Raw genomic sequence first — 14,672 nt, 5'->3', positions numbered from 1 at the left:
CCACGGCACAAACCCCAAACTGGTTGATTGTTTTATAAGTAGATTTCACCAATCAAGTTACAAGTGTGAGCTCCTAAAGCACTATAGTGTTGGGTAAAATCTGTTTCTGACCTATTTTATGTAATGTCCATCTTGGATTTGTAAAAGGACAGCTAAGCCTCCATCTTGGATACCCTTCTCCTCAGATGATTTAGTGCCTTTCAGCCTTTTTCAAATTAAAGTGGAAAAAGGTCAGGGCAGTTAGTCATGCGACAGCCCTAATCTGCCTAGCAACTGCAGGTTATTTAGTGAGGGGCACGCCTGTCACGCAGGGCTGTCCATCTGAGTGGCAGCAAGTGTCCCACACAGTTCAGCTAGCTGCGAGGAGCCCCAGAGGGACCAGGACTCATAGGACTTTGGATTCTTGGTCTCTATTAACATACTTGCACTCAACTGCTACACACCATTAGTGAGCACATACTTGCACTGAACTACGAGGTCAAGCAGAGACCGCGTGGGCAAACACTGAAGACCTACCTGCAGGAGAAGATCTGCCCAAGAGGGAGAAGACCTGCCCAGAGGACCTGTCCAGAGGGAGAAGAATACCCAGTTCCTGAGTTCCTGTTTGGTGTCCAGCGTCCCTGATTTTCACCACTATCCCTGTCGGTATCCTGAGTCTTCGTCACTGTGTCCCTATCTTCAGGACATGGTATTGTAATAGCCATTGTGGTTTTCCTCTGTTTTACATTCATAGGTTAAGGGGGTTTAAGGACTCTGAGCTTTCCGTTCTGGTAAGTATTAACAACTGAGTGTGTCTTGCTTATGTTGTTTATTGTCTGAAGAGGTCCTTGTCTAGTTTACTGAGTAGTGGCATAATAAATATTTGTATGTTACATCTTATTCTGCCTCTGTCTTAATAAATCACCCGATGATAGATGCAGGAGGTGGTGGGATCTGCAGTCAGCCCATCTTCTGATCTGTGTAGACCATAGTTAAACTGTTTTGGGCTAACAATAGCAGCCTTAACATGCAGTCACAGATAGTGCCCTTGGGCACTCTGGTCTATCTTGCCTCCCAGGCAAGCATGCCTTTGTGATGTATGGTCCCTTACACCAAAAATCACAACAATATTCAAGTTACTCTCAGTCCCAAAGGACCAGTCACTTACCCCAAGTCAGTTGTACCTCCGATCTCAAACCAAAGAAAACACTTGGAGCCAATCCTATAATATTGCCAACTAAAGATTTATTAACTAAGAAAAAGAAATGAGAGTTATTTACAAGGTTAAAGCAGGTAAACGTATACACACAAATAAGATAGTCTTAGGTTCCAAAAGGTAATAGTAGCTGCTATAATGTGCAAGCTCTGTATGTCCTTTAGGGCTAACCCAAGCTATGCAGCTTGGGGAATCCATTGCTTATGCCCTCTCTGAATTCCATTATAGTGATGACAATTCTTCCTTGACACAGATTTTTAGGCCTTTTCCCCAGAGTTCAAGTAGTGATGGGAGAAGGGCTTGTGCGTGTACCTTCTTCATGGGTGTTAGGGAAGCATTCAGCAAAGTCTTTAGTCCACCAGTGTTCCACAGTGGCTTGTCTGGTGTCTATAGAACTTCTTCTGTTGGGCAGGAGATGACACCTCTTGTGGTAAGCTAGCATTTCAGACTAGGGAATGCTTCTCTCCTGACTGTGGGGTTTTAAAGTTTTAGCAAACACTTTTATATTACATTTAAATCTTACCTTGTACAATGGGACACAGATATTATAAGTATGATTAACACATGCAGCATCCTACAAGCATTTCATAAAGTCTAAACACTGAACACACTCTTATAACTCTAATATCTATGTTAACAATGCTAACACACAGGTGAGCCAGACTAGTTTCCAGCTGGGCATTTGTCTGTGTTCAGTGAAGCCTTAGCATGTGCTGGCACTGGTTCTGTCTGCATCACAGCATCACTAGTGCACGAGAGACTCTACTATTGCTCTAAGTGAAGCAAAAAACACTTCTCTGCCATCACAGCTGCTAAACCTTCTCCAAACTGTAATGAACTGGCCTTGTCTTGGTTGAAAGCCTGAGTGATACGTCCTAGATACTGGCAGATTTTGAATGATGTCACTGCTTGCTCCACGATCTGGCCTTGAACAAAAAGGTTGGAGAGCTTGGGGCAGATCCTCAGCTGGTGTAAATTGTCATTGACTTCAGTACACCAGCTGGGGATCTGCCCCATTATCTGTATATTGTGTTGGTTTCTTTAGGACTGTGCAGGGAATTGTTTTTCTACAGAGGCTGTTAACTTCATTTCTCTGAAGGAATTGTTAGCTACCATTAGCAGTGGGCTCAATTGATCTCTGCTGAATTTTATCAGCCAGTATGGAAATATGTCTGTTCTACAGGTCATGGCTCATATAGTTCTCAGGACTCTGTTTTATTGAATGGGATCAAATTCAAACAGTGGCTGGTTCATGCTTTCTGGTTCTGTTTGGAATACTCTGTCTGAGTCCATCTTACATTCAGTTAATCTTTTCTGTGACATACAACAAAAACTATTCACTGGTCAATAGAGCTGGTCAGAAATTGTTTCTGAGAAACTTTTTTTTCCCCATTGGAAAACACCAGTTCATCAAAACTGCAAGTTTTCACTGGAAAAGGTTGGTTGTGATGATTTTTTTTACTTGGATTTTTAAAAAAAATCAAAATTGTCAAATTTTGACATTTCAGGTCCAGTTTTCCTTTTGAAAATGACTCTTCATTTTGAAATTTAAGCTAATTATAGTAAAAAAATAATAATAATAAAAAAGATTGATTCACTCCTTGCTTGTTCATAACAGCTTTGCCAAGCACAGGTCTGCAGTGGTAACAGCACAGGAGATCTCTTCTCTTCCTTTATGGTGATGGCACAGTCTGTAAGAAGTGTCTCTGCTGTTGACTGATGGCATTGGAGTTGGAATTGGTCTTCCACCATTAGCAGCTTGGTATTCTACCTATTAATTTGACCTGATGCATCTGCTCTTCATGGTCTGAGGGTGAGGAGGCAGATTCAGGGCCAAGGTATGAATGATTACAGTCATTGGAGGTCACAATTCTCTGGCTATTTGTTAGCACATAGCCCCTGGAGCTGAGCAGTTTGCTTCTTTGGTGCATGCTGAAAGTGTTATCAGTTCAAGAGCCTTTTCAGGCTAACCTGCTCAGTTGATTTTTATTTTTCCTAGGAAGGATGGGGTAGAAGGCTATGCTTTCTGCCTGGATTAGGAGGTGGTCAGGCCAGAAGAGCAGTATTATAATGTCCTTTGCCAGGTTGAAGATTTAATACAGCGTGTGGCTGAGTATGTGGGCCCAGAATCTCATTACTTCCACTCAGGACAAGAGTTCAAGTACTAACAACTCCTTGGCGCACTCTATCTATTCTCTCTCATATAAGTTATGGCCACATACCAACACACCATTTATATTGCTCTCAATTTGGCCCACTGTACTTTTTTTACACTGTCTTGTACTAATTTTTATACTTGCCAAAATAACAAAAGCAATCTTATGGGGGCTCTCAGTGCTGTACTCTGGATATATATTTCACATAACTTTTCACATATACAATTATTCCTGTCTCAGATAAGCATCCATAGTATTATACAACTTACATGGCTAAGGAAGACACAGGAAGGCTCTGCAGTGTTCTGAAATAGGGACCACAAAAGGGTCTTAATATTTTTTTCTTAGTGCTTTTCTTCTGACAGCAGCAATATAGAGCAGTACAGATCACACAGCACCACACAGGGATCTTTGTTTAACCCGAGGTGAGTGTTCCATTACTCATTGTATTGTATCTTCTATGATCCATGCACATTTGTTTCCTTGATCCATATACGGTACACTAGCGTACTAAACAATTCTCTCTCCTCACTTACGTGCCGCTGCGAGAGATCAGATGGATATTTATTGTCAGGCAGGAGAAAGAGGTTGACATTTTAGAAGTAAAATTGTCCTGTTGCACTTGTTTACAAAATGAGAGGCCAAATTCATTCTTGTTGTGATTCCAGTGACTTCAGTAGTGTTACTCTAGGAATTAATTTGGCCCAATATATTTTAGTTGTTTTTATACTATAGAAATTGCTACGAGAATAATAGTTTATGTTAAACAACTAGAGCTATGATGCTCTGAACTTCTTTAAATTGTGACTGAATTAAATAAAAAAATGCATGCAGGTTGTTCCACAGGAAGCAGAGTGGGAGATGCTCTCGACCATCAATGTCTCTTCTTTTGCCAAAGACACATCTACTGATCCTTTACTCATTAGACAAAGCCTTTTAATGGCAATAAGGGAGACAGCTAGAGGCCAAAGAGGAGCAGCTTGCTGTTCAGAAGGAAACCTAAACTTTTAAAGCTTAAAATAACTAATACTTTATAATTCATGAGCAAATTAAATGTCAGAATTAAGTGTAGTTCTTAGACTCCAAGGAGGTCTACCATTTCTTTAGAACTGTTGCAGGGTACCAGACAGGAGGGATGCTGGAGAAGCTTCTAGACAGAAGCTCTAAAGGGAAGGAGAGAGCGTACCATGAGAAACAGTACTGCTTTCCTTATTCTATCAGGATTGCCACACCTGACCATTCTAAAGTCATGGGTCGGGTGTTCTTCCCTGCCTTCCCCTAACCCTAACCTCCCCCCTCCTCCCCCGCCGCAGAAGAAAACTAGATTTTTAAAAATAATAACTGTGGGGTTATTTTTCTTTGCCTTCTGGTTTCTGAGGCTTCAGGGTGCACTTGGGTCACATTTTCAAGCTTTTAAGATGAGATTCTCATGTAATCACTTGACTCCAGGAGCTGGGGCTCTAACAAAAGCGCCAAAAAACTTAAGACTCTCAGTAAGAGTCATGAGTTGGCAATGTTGTTCTGAAACATTTTCGATGTTACAAACATGACCCTGATTCTCTATCTCTGTCACAGGATGAAGACCTTGCAATTTGTTCTTCATCCGTAACCCTTGAGAACGACAGAATCTTTCTCCTGTTTGAGGGAGATTCTGCAAGCTCTTCTCCTGTGTACGTTGCCAGGGTCAAGGATATTAGTGCAGTGGGCCTGCCTTTCTTGAAGAAGAGAAGCTGATAAAGAAGGAAAACTCTTCTCCTGATGAGTAAGCAGGTACACAAATCGGTTAGAAGTATCCATCAGTGAAAAGGAGAAGAAGGTTGGCATGCAGAGAGAGGAGCAATAAGAGAGGTTATAGACAGAGTGAGAATAGAATGTTAATGAGGAATTGCAATATGCAGCATCCATTCTGCCCAGTGCTACCTCAGTGGAAGCCAAGATGTCCAGATTGTAGTGGTTAGTAGATGTTGTGATAGGCAGGGTCTTTCTTGGGGTCACACTCAGGTAGCTTAAGAGCCCTTTCCCCCTTTCAAAGGTCTTTTGGGGCTTCAATAAGTCTTTGTGGGTGGCGGAAGCTTGCCAGTTGTTTCCTTCTCAGTTCCCCTGTAACAAAAGTCAGCTTCTTCTGAGCTACAGCACCTTTTTTCCTGGCTGTCGCCCCTTCCGGTGACTGACTTTCCTTTTTAAGCTTACTTCCTCCAGTGGGGCAGGCTCTGCAGGTGTCTATATTTGGTAGGGATTGAGTTTACAGGAGCACATTAGCCTTCTCCTGACTGTTATGAGGGTATGCTCCATCACAGATGTAATATTTGCTGGACTAGGCTTCAACTTTGTACTCTTGATGCAGAGTACTCCTCTGCTTATGACATGCACACTGATAGAGTATTCCTGAAGCCTGTCTGGAGTCATTAGGCCCTTGACTTGATGCAGTTTGCATCCATGTGGAGATGGTGTCCTTTCATTGTCTGCCTTATTCCACCTGTGTCTGGAAATGAAATTGATTTTCCGAGCTTTTCACTTGGATGAGAGTGCTAGAAGTTTTCCATCTGAGGAGTACTGCGGGATTAATTTTTCTATGGGCTCACATTCCATTTTATCTGCTCCAAAGATGCAATATCAAGGGTTGAAGGATAGTGTCCCCAGTTGAGACAATCATTGAATCAATGTTACTGCTACTACAAAGGCTAGGGTCAGAATATAAAGAAAAGCTGATTGAAAGGGTTAAGTAGAATGTTAGGCAAAGGCCTCTAACTATGTGAGGATCGAGCCTTGAGGGACTCTATGCTCCTTGTTGTATTCAGGGCAAAGTGCTACGTGGGTGGGAGCCAAAGGGTTTGTCAAGCTGAGAACACTGTACTGCGTAGGAGGCAGCCACTAGTATTATACGTTCATAGTATTGGCTGCAAGGCCATCCTGCCTGCTCTGTAGAATCGAGGAGCTGGTTGAAGAATTTGTTGGACCAGACCAGACCACTTAATGGTTCCACATCTTGGAATATGCCCTAGAGGTGAAGGGTTTTCTGGCTGTGAGGAGAGGTTCATTTTCCTCTTCAATAGCTAGTTGCTAGGTTCAGGTTCCTTGGGACCAAATGTCAGAGGGGACACTGGCTGAGAAAACCTTGCTGGTGTGGAAGGAACTCTGGGGTTTCTGTCAACAAACAGACCAGTTAGGAGAGCCAGGGACTTCTTTGCCAGTGAAGTACCAAGGTCTGTCCTACATTTTCCAGCCTAACAAGACAGTGTGGGCCAGCAAATAGTGCACCAGACTAAAAGTCTGGAGACCTAGCACAGTGATGCTGACCTGATGTGACCTTGGACAAGCCATTTCTCCTTTGGATCATCAATTTGCCAATCTGTAACATGAAGGAAATTATGCTTGCCAGCTTCTTATAAAAAGTGCTGAGATCTAGGAATGTGAAGACAAATTATTGTAAGGAGGAAATGGATAGAAAAAGAGGCTTGACTGATCTTGGGAAAGAGTATCCATTGTCTTTTTAACGTGGAGAAATAGCTTTACATATAGTATTCATCCATTATGCAAAAAGGTGTATTTGTGAACTGCCTAACACTTCAGGTATGTGCCATGGAACACTGAATTGTTCGTGAATCATTCTATTAGGGTACCTCTTCACATTCAGGGTAGTTTTATATTCATGACCATCAGTGTTATAAGGGGTTTCTCTGGCCATACAGGGCTTTCTGGAATAGACTTGTTCCCTTGGCTTCCCTCTGTCCAATTTGTTGTGAGACAGTGGAAATATCATCTGACATCATGGAACACTCTTGATTCTCCAAGACCTCTTGGAGCTGTTGTCAGGTTGGATGGACTGATTTCCATTCTAGAAAGTGTATGCTGTCACGCTGCCTTGCTGGGGATGAGATCCCTTCAAATAAGTAGGATCCCATGTTGTCTCTCTGTTCTCCAAGAGTGGACTCTGATATGAGGGTTACTCTGCAGTGAAGCTGGAGAGATACCCTTCTCTTCAGCCATCTATCAAAAGAGAAGTTGTCGTCTTCCTTAGGCACTGTCCATGTATTTGTAACTCTTCAGCTACTTGGTAAGGATAAATCTCTGCAGCTCTCCTGTATGCTATGGGGCCATTGGTAGAAGAGATCATCCTCTTAAGGATGCTTAACGGTCTGGTAGTGGATCTCCTGTGTGAGTATATCTAGGTAATCATAGCTTAGCATTTTATTAATCACTCCTAATAGAGACGGACTATTCCTCCTGCTGTGTCCATTACTACTACCAGATGAGAACTATCCCAACAATTTAGGATTAGGAGAAAACACTTAGTATACTATTTAGCTGTATAATTTTATTAGCATATCTTTGATTCTGATGATTGTTGAACAGATGGATGAATCTCAATCATAATTCTATAATGGAAGATTAAATATCACTGTAAATTATATCAACCATATTTAAGTCTTTCTTAGCAAAACAAAGGACAACACATGAGGGTTATCAGCAGGGTTTGAACCCAGGACCATTAGATTATCAGCACAGACTTCCTCGAATAAAGGAGAAAACCCATTACTGCTTGCAGTATGTTGATATCTGTTATGAGCACCAGCCATTGGAACAGAATATGATCCACCCTGGGCAAGTGGATTACACAACTGACTGCTGAGAAACAGACTTCCTGGGGTCTGTTTGTGTCCCTGAGAAGGGAGTGATTCCCAGTGGCTAGTGCAAAAGATTGAATTGGGTCTCCTGGGTGACCATTCTATATTAACAATGTTCTGCTTTCATCTAGTGCTTGTCCATTTTTGGATCTGAACACACTTTATAGAGGTGGCTATGCCGAAGGGAGTTCCAGTTCAGGGAGACCCAGAAGCCAAGCACACAGATGTGGTATTCTAATTCTGAGACCCAGGGTGGTTCAGAGCCTCCATCCTATGAAGGGGGATAGAGCGAAAGTTGGTGTGGAGTTAAGGTTGGATACAACTTGCTTTTTATCTTCTCTTTCAGCCAAGATGGCTTTTCTGACAGATGCAAGTGAAGTTTTGGAGGGCTTTTCTCTCTTGCCTTCATTGAAGCAGACATGAGGCAGGATGCCTGCTTCCTTTTCTGTGCATCAGTACTGATCTCAACTGACTCACAGACTACTGGTTCACATCCCCTCCTTCCTCTATCTTCTGCCCTACCAGCACACACAAGAGCAGACAAATGCAAAACATTACTGAAGGCCTGAAGTGGCAGGGTTGGAGGTGGATAGGTTGGATGTGGATGCCTTATTTGCAGAATATTGTTTAATGAAGGACCCACTGGAGAGTGGACGTTTGCTCAATGAGCCTTGTGTGAAGAAATGATCTCAAACCCTCACTGCAAATCCAAAAAATATATATTTATAGTAGTCAAATTTATAGTGTCAGTTCCTGCACGGAATGCAACTACAGAGAAGATATTTTCCTTGTATAAACATCCTTGGACTGACAGCAGAAAATGCATGAGTATTGATTGACACCGCTAAAGCTGAGCTTCAAGTAAAAGTTTATTTCAATATGGCATGTTAAGAGTTTTATGGGTTCACATTATCCAAAAGGAGCTACTAAGAAGCATTCAGTCAGATAGAATTGTTTTCAAACAATAGTCATGCAAGGGCTCATACACTGTGATAGAAATACATGGCTTTGTAATATTCGTAGTGTAGAATCTGACATAATATTACAGAGAGCTGTCCCTTTAATGCTATCTTTGTCCTGTACTTTTCACAGTGTCCCTCTTATCTCCCTGAAATGTATGCAGTCTCGCCACAGGACTTGGCAACTGATTGTGAAGTAGGGCAGATGGAAAGTAATATTTGTATGGTGCATAAGGCACAAGGAGGCTCCCAAGAAGAGGTAGTATGACTACATAGAAGTTCAGTAGCTATCATATTAAGTGAAATATTTGCAAATTTTGCAGCTACAACTGTTATTCCTCTTCATATGTTTACCTACCTATTCACAATTAAAAGATTATTTGTAAATCATTTTACAGTGGATCTGTTTTTTAGCTCTTCCCCGGAAGAGATGGAAATCTAGCAATGGTATATATTTCCTTTTTGTTACATTGGAAAGCTCTTGGAGAACTGATACATTGATTAGCACAAGTCAGAAGTGCATCTTTTCACTTGATCAATACATTTGCATACTGTAGACTCACTAATGGCCAGAGTACTCACCTGTTTGAAATAACTGCAAAAGTACAAGAATTAACCTATTAAAAGAATACATTTATTGGGCACCAAGAAAATGTATAGTCATCTACTGTACAGTATGAGCAATAACAGTGACTGCCCAGTGGAAAAGAGAGAATTCAACGATGTTAAAATGGCAGGTAAATCTGGAGCTGGGGTTTGCACCAGGTGTTTAAAGGCCTGAGTAGAGCACAATGAATGAACAGATGCATCATGTCAGTTCAGTATGGTATATGAGTAGCCACAAAGACGCATTGGAGAGTGAAAGGAAAGAGACAATTTTAGGACCAAAAACATATATCCAAAGGTTCAGAAAACACATATGCCAGTTTATAGGCATAAAGAGTGAACTGCCACACCTCCAAAACTAGATATGGATGTGCAACTGGATTCTTCATAAACCAGTGATTTAACAGTGATATAATTATGTACATGATGAGGACATAAAAGAATGATCATACTGCATCAACCCAGTATCCTATCTCTGACAGTGGCCAGTACCACCTGCTTCAGAGGGAGTGAATAGAACAGGGCAATTTCAAGTGATCCATTCCCTGTCATCCAGTCTAAGATTCTGGCAGTTGGAGGTTTAGGGACATCCAGAACATGGGGTTGTCTCTCTGACCATTTGGCTAATAGCCATTAATGGACCTATCCTCCATGAACTTATCTAAATCTTTTTTAACCCACTTGTACTTTTGGCCTTCACAACATCCTCTGGCAATGAGTTCCATAGATTGACTGTGACTTGTGTAAAGTTCTTTCTTATGTTTGTTTTACACTTGTTGCCTATTAATTTCATCAGGTTACCCCTAATTTGTGTGATATGTGAAGGGCTAAAAATCATTTCCCTCTTCACTTTCTCCCTACCAGTCATGATTTTATAGACTTCTATCATATCCCCCCTCAGTCGTCTCTTTTCTAAGCTGAACAATCCCAGTCTTTTTAATCTTTCCTTGTATGGAAGCCATTTCATACTCCTTATCATTTTTGTTGCCCTTCTCTGCATCTCTTCCAACTCTAATATATCTTTTTTGAGATGAGGCAACCAGAACTGCAGGCAGTATTCGAGGTGCGGGCGTACCATGGATTTATTTACTGGCATTATTTTCTGTCTTATTGTCTATCCCATTACTAATGATTCCTAACATTCTTAGCATTTTTAACTGCCACTGCACATTGAGTGGATATTTTCAGAGAACTATCCACAATGAATCCAAAATCTCTATCTTGAGTGGTAACAGCTAATTTAGACCCCCATCATTTTGTATGTATAGTTTGGGATTATGTTTTCCAGTGTGCATTACTTGGCACTTATCAATATTGAATTTCATCTGCCATTTTGCAAAAAGAAAAGGAGGACTTGTGGCACTTAGAGACTAACAAATTTATTTGAGCATGAGCTTTCGTGAGCTACAGCTCACTTCATCGGATGCATTCCAGTTGTGAGAGCTCATTCTTAATCTTTCCCTGTTTGCTGTAGAGGATGTTGATCAGGTGGTTCCGCAGTTTCTTTGAGAGCGTGTGGCACAAGCTGTCAGCATAGTCTGTGTGGTATGTAGATTGTAATGGATTTTTTATCTTCAGTCCTTTTGGTATGATGTCCGTCTGTTTGCATTTGGAAAGGAAGATGATGTCTGTCTGTATCTGTACGAGCTTTTTCGTGAAGTTGATAGATTTCCACTCCATACGGCTAAATTCAGTGCCTTGCATCATCTGCCATTTTGTCACCCAGTTTAGTGAGATCCCTTTGTAATCAGATTTGGACTTAACTATTTTCAGTAATTTTGTATCATCTACAAATTTTACTACCTCACTGTTTACCTCTTTTTCCAGATCATTTATGAATGTGTTGAACAGCATAGGTGCCAGTACAGATCCTTGGGGGACCCCACTATTTACCTCTCTCCATTGCAAAAACTGTAGAGAGGTAAAACTGTAAAAACCATTTATTCCTTCCCTTTGTTTCCTATTTTTTAGCCAGTTACTGATCCAGGAGAGAAGCTTCCCTCTTATCCCAGCTCGGTTTGCTTAAGAGCCTTTGGTGAGGAACCTTGTCAAAGGCTTTTTGAAAGTGGTGCTAGCAAAGCAACATTTTGCGGCAGATTCTTATCTGTGACTTTGCCATCTTTCAATCTGAGATTCTTTTTATCATTTTCATTTAACTAAGGCTGCCCCTTGGTCATGGAAATCGTAGATTCCTTAATATTCATGGAGAGGCTTTGTAAAACATATGCCTGGTTTCCGACCTTTTGTTAGCTGGTGAATGGGATGGTAAAGAACTCAGGGCTAGAAAATAGCATTACAACACAGTCCTGTGTAGAAGGCAGGGGGGAATTGTACTACACCGTGGGAACACTGGGAGGCATTTTATTCTGCAGTCATCTACAGCATCCAGGCAGAGAATGTAGCAAGTATCATACCGTACATGATGGAATTTCCATGCAGTTATATATTTTATACTTCACATGAAAAACTACATTTAAAAACTGTTATTTAGGCTGCATAGCCAAGCACAAAGTTAGGAAATGCCGGATTTAAGGTGACCCACGTAACTGAGCCTATGCATTTTGATAAGTTCTTTAGTTACACGAACTTACATTATTTTCTCCATGGGCTCAGGCTGGATTGTGTTCCAGGACTGAGGCTGCTGTACAATATAACTTCTTCTCCTGGCCATTCTGTGTGTGGCTCCACACCTTAGTTACTTCACACCATCCAGATTGTGCATTGGACAGGGAATTATTGCCTTGTGAGCTTTTCAGTGCCATACCTCACAACGACTAATGCATTCATCTTCACCATTACTTTGTGAGATAAGAGTAAGAGAAATGGGAAACTGGGGCACAGAGATTAAAGCCAGCGTATGCAAAAGTCTCCATTAATTGTTGGTTATCTCAGTTATTCTATCCCCCTAGGGAATGACTTTTTTCAGTACTTAGCATTTTTATGTCTAAAGCACTCTATAGACATTAACTAATCAATCTTCACAGCACCCTTGGGGAGGTAGAAATGCATGTTTCCATATTTTATAGATGAGCAGGAAATGGAGACAGAGAGGCTAAGTGACTTTCCTAAGGCCACACAATGAATCAATAGTAAAGCTGGGATTAGAACTCAAGGTTTCCTATTTTCTAGTCCTGTGCACATTCCTGCAAACCACCTGTTTTGCTTTCACAGCTTTTATTGACTCCAATGATAAGTGTGCTCAGCACATCTGAAAATAAGTCCTCAGGATTCTCAAGCTGAGTGCCCAGAAAATGAGGAACAACCACTCATGGCTGCCTGTGCAAAATCCAGGCTTAAGTGCTTGCTTAGCACTAGAGCTGGGAGCGGGGGGATGTATTTTCCATCTTGTGAAAAATTTTGAGATATTTTTTCCCATTCCCCATCAGGATGAACCCGAGACCTTTCAATTTTTTTTTTTATTTTTTTTTCGAGAGAGAGAGCACGCACAACCCCCCCCCCACCTCAGAATAAGAATAGCCTAATGGTTAGGGTACTCACCTGGCATGTGGGGTAACCAGGTCCAAGTTCCTTTTCCAAATCAGGCAGGTCAAGAATTTGAACCTTGGTTTCTCACAGACAGACCCCAAACCACCAGACTATGCTGAGGTGTCAAGGGGCTTTTTCTAGTTTTGACCAGAAATTCCACTCCTGACTTGAGAAACTTCTCCCACACAAAAGTTTTGTCAAAACTGATATGTTCCTGAAAAGTTTGGGGTTTGATGAAGTGGCATTTTTCAACAATTTTGTCAAAAATTTCTCAACCACTTCTACTTGGCATCATGTAAAAAGACTGTTGGTATGGCAGGAACATAACTGAGTTCCCATGTGTAGCAGTCAACTGTGGTCGTACCACACCCCAACTCAGGAAAGAGCAGCAGACAGGAGTCCTTCAGACCTGGATAGAGAGACTGCATAGAAGCAGCCAATCAGAGCCCAGCAGGCTCAGATAAAAGGAGCTGCAGGTGTTGGGTGAGTTGGTTCCTGGCTGGGAGTAGAGGGATGAGGAAGGATGGTCTGCTCTGGCTGGAGGTGCTCGATGGGCTAATTTACTTGCCCTGGGAATGAGAGGCTCTGACAACTGCAACCCTCAGGTAATGGGTGACAGGAAGGGGGCTATGTGGGAAAAGGCCCAGGGAACAACACCAGTGAACTGGCGGCAGCAGTATATGGCTGCTGCGTACTGGGTCCTGGGGTTGGGACCTGGGTCTCCCCACCAGCATGCTGGAGTGGCCTAGGCCCCAGAAAGCGGACACGGCTAGTTTAAAAAGACCAAGAAAACGGGCTAGACTCAAAGTGCCTAGAGACAGGGCTGAAGACCTTAGTGAGGGTAGATGGTTTTATTGCCCTCTTTGGCTATTCCTGGAAGGGGTTCATTCAGTTTTGATTGTGTGACTTAGCTGGAAAGCTGAGCCCCTGAAGGCCCTGCCTAGCGAGGCTGGCCAACTGTAGGGGGTGTCAGAAGCAGGGGAGGAAATATTGCAGCTAGCTGATAGGAGGGAGGACTCAAGGGATGAGTGTCCCCTGACATAAGGGGACAGAAGGCTCCTTGCACACTCTGCCCACCTTGCTTGCCCACATAGACCCAGACTTAGTCTAACCCTACATATGTAGTAAACTCAGTGTAAACTGTGTTTATAAGTTTGATTAAAATAAATGTTTGCTGTATGAATTGGGGAAGATGGGTGTGTGTCAGCATATTGCTTTTATATAGGGTGGTATTTTCAGATGTTCTCAGTGTTGGCCTAACTCTACTCCTGTTTGTCAGTTGGAGTCTAGCTACTCATCACATGCAAATGTTCCATTTGGTGCAGTGACAAACTTCTCAGTGGCAGTGCTATTTCCATTTCTCCCCAGTATGCAAGAAACATCTAGACTCCTAGCTTGCAATCTGTCTCACTAATATTAAAGCTGGTATTCCCAGGCCTCGGGGCTTGTAGTCATTTTAATTACATTCATTTTGTAATTTCAAGTGGTGGTATTTTATAAACATTTTTAATGCATCATCATTAATATGCTAAGGAAAGAAATCTATTTTTGCCAAGAAAGAGGAAATAAATCTTCACTATCTCCTTGGTCCACTAGCTTACGTTTAGAATATAACACCTTTTCAGCAAAGCTGTTGGAGACATAT

The sequence above is a fragment of the Caretta caretta genome, chromosome 11 (genome assembly GCF_965140235.1).
Source record: "Caretta caretta isolate rCarCar2 chromosome 11, rCarCar1.hap1, whole genome shotgun sequence".
NCBI lineage: Eukaryota > Metazoa > Chordata > Testudines > Cheloniidae > Caretta > Caretta caretta.
This window is presented reverse-complemented; position numbering follows the sequence as displayed.